General features: G+C 34.4%; 1 long non-coding RNA gene across 2 annotated transcripts; it reads right to left on the reverse strand.

The window, feature by feature from the left end:
- Positions 1–257: 257 nt before the first annotated feature.
- LOC123208263 lies at positions 258–2,339 on the reverse strand. Of its 2 annotated transcripts, XR_006500741.1 has the most exons (6): positions 2,270–2,339; positions 1,558–1,639; positions 1,306–1,456; positions 1,127–1,180; positions 914–982; positions 258–711 (listed from the first exon to the last, which is right to left on the reverse strand). It is a non-coding gene; the product is annotated as an uncharacterized LOC123208263 (long non-coding RNA). The 2 variants fall into 2 exon arrangements; XR_006500742.1 differs by lacking the exon at positions 1,558–1,639.
- Position 2,340: the final 1 nt, after the last annotated feature.

The raw sequence follows: 2,340 nt of genomic DNA on the forward strand, positions 1-2,340 counted from the left end.
ACTAGAACACCCATTCCATTGGACGGAAAGAAGAATTTAAGTCGAAGTATTATTATATTTAGGCTTCACTACATAAGGAAAATTCTAGTATACGCAATGTACAAGTTTTAGACATATTTTCTTCAGACTAATAAGACAACTTTATAGACACAAGCACATCACCAAACCACATAAATTTGTGTGTTTTGTGATTAATTGCTTTTGCCTTGATATTCCAAGTTAATTGGGAAACAGAAAACTAAACACAACAGAACACGTTAAAGCAGAAACAGAAAACTAAATTGTTTTAAAATAATTATTAATACAATAGATTAAATTTCACAATTTACACAGTAAAGCATTTTAACTAGAGTAACAAACATAACAAGCCGACACACAGCTCAGAGAGTCCTAATCAATACAATGGATCTCACTATACTCACATCAGAACCATACCAACTTTAATCTGACCACCGAAATCATGCTTTCAAAAAACAAATTTGTGACACCAGTAAGGGGCACAATTATCATATTCATCCCTATATTTCAGGAAGCGAATAACTCTGCGGGGGCATCAGAAGGAGGCTCTGATTGTGATGAATTTCCCTTATTATCTGCTGATGCTACCACATTAGGGGCTTTTAGTGCACCTCCAAGTTTCTGCTGCTCCTCGATGATCTTCTCCAGGTATTTCCCCTGAGCTTCAATTCTAACTTGTAACTGTCTTCGCACCTGAAACAAGTGTACCTAAACATATTACGGTTTCAATTACATGAAGGCAAGCAAAGTGTTCTGAAGAAATTTACTTCTATATATTTTACATTGTTTCCCATCGCTACAAGAAGAGGCCTTAACCCTATTTATGTTCTTTGTTTCAATAATTCGGACAATGATACCCCAATCCCACTTAAACAAGAGAAGCATGAAACCAAACCTCAAGCTGCTCATGAAGACATTTTTGAACCTCCATTGTAAAGTCAGTGCTTCATTAATTTGCACTCCCCTGAAGAAGACAATGATATCCACAATGTTACGGTTAGCATCACTTGATCTAAACTTTTCCTTCAGAATGAGAACCTAAGCAATAGTTGTGGGCCAATGAATGTACGAAGATGCAATGTTTCTGGAAGAGAACAAAAGTACACACCTGGAAGAAATCCTCACCAGACAGGCTCTCTCCAGAGACTTTCCTACTTAGAACCTACAATTTAAGGAAGAGTTCTCTCCAACTTCAGAAACGCAAACTTGAATGTGAAAAAGAACAAAATAAAAAGTGAAAAAAGTAGTGAAACAAGTAAATATTTAAAACAGAAATGAGTACTTTACCTTTACCAGGAGATTCTGGCAACAACTTAGCAAGATAATACTTTTACAACAAAAATGAAGACACTTTGCAATCGCTTTGAGAAATCAGGTACATCAACTCAATATCAGCATGTCTTGTACCAAAGATCTAGTTTCAACCGGATAATTGCACCTGCAAATGGTTCTTCACATGATAAATGGTCTTTCCAGGTATACCAGTGTTAGGCACATAGACAGAATAACTTCCAAAAAATTGAAAAGTTTTTCAAGAACCTTTATAATTTGGACAGCCCTCAATCCTCCACATTAAGAAGAAAAAGTCTTCAGATCCAGACAGGATATCCATCCATCAGTTCTGACGTACACAGAATATTTGTACATTTGAAATTTTCCATGGAAATTCCTCATACTCAAATTATGTTAATGTTGAAGCTAAAAGTCTAGTCCAAGTCAAATGAGATCATTTGGATATATACTTTATTAAAACTGCAATTAGCTAATCAAAATACTTAAGAGTTTTTGGACTATGAAATTCCACCCAAATATAAACCATTTTGGTAATATTGAGTTTTTGTTTGCTCCAAACAAACAAAGAAGAAAAGATTAACCTCAGAGAGCTTTACACATGCAGAAAAGAATGGAGTAATTTCTGCCAATATTCACACTACAAATCAATAAATAAAACAGTTCTCGGTAAATTTGTAAGAGGAGAGAGAGTTACCAGATCAGAAGCAGCTGTGCAATTATTAGTCTAGTATAGTGGTGTAGATATATATTAAAGAAAAACGCTAGAAAAGAACAAATCATTTAATTATCATAGGCATAGACACCAAGTTCTTCATAATATCTAGTAATCACAATTAGCAGACAAACTGTTTATTGACTTGATTCATGATTATGTTTCTCATCTGTCACCTCTTAATATAATCATTTAAATGAGAGAAACAACGAGCCAGATTATCAAATTTTAAATAAAAATACTCACTCTCTGGTCCAACAAGTTGCAAATTAGCATTCACAAAATCGTCATGAACATCTGAAGTCCACTGCAATCCA

This window comes from Mangifera indica, unplaced genomic scaffold (assembly GCF_011075055.1).
Source record: "Mangifera indica cultivar Alphonso unplaced genomic scaffold, CATAS_Mindica_2.1 Un_0216, whole genome shotgun sequence".
In the NCBI taxonomy this organism is placed as follows: domain Eukaryota; kingdom Viridiplantae; phylum Streptophyta; class Magnoliopsida; order Sapindales; family Anacardiaceae; genus Mangifera; species Mangifera indica.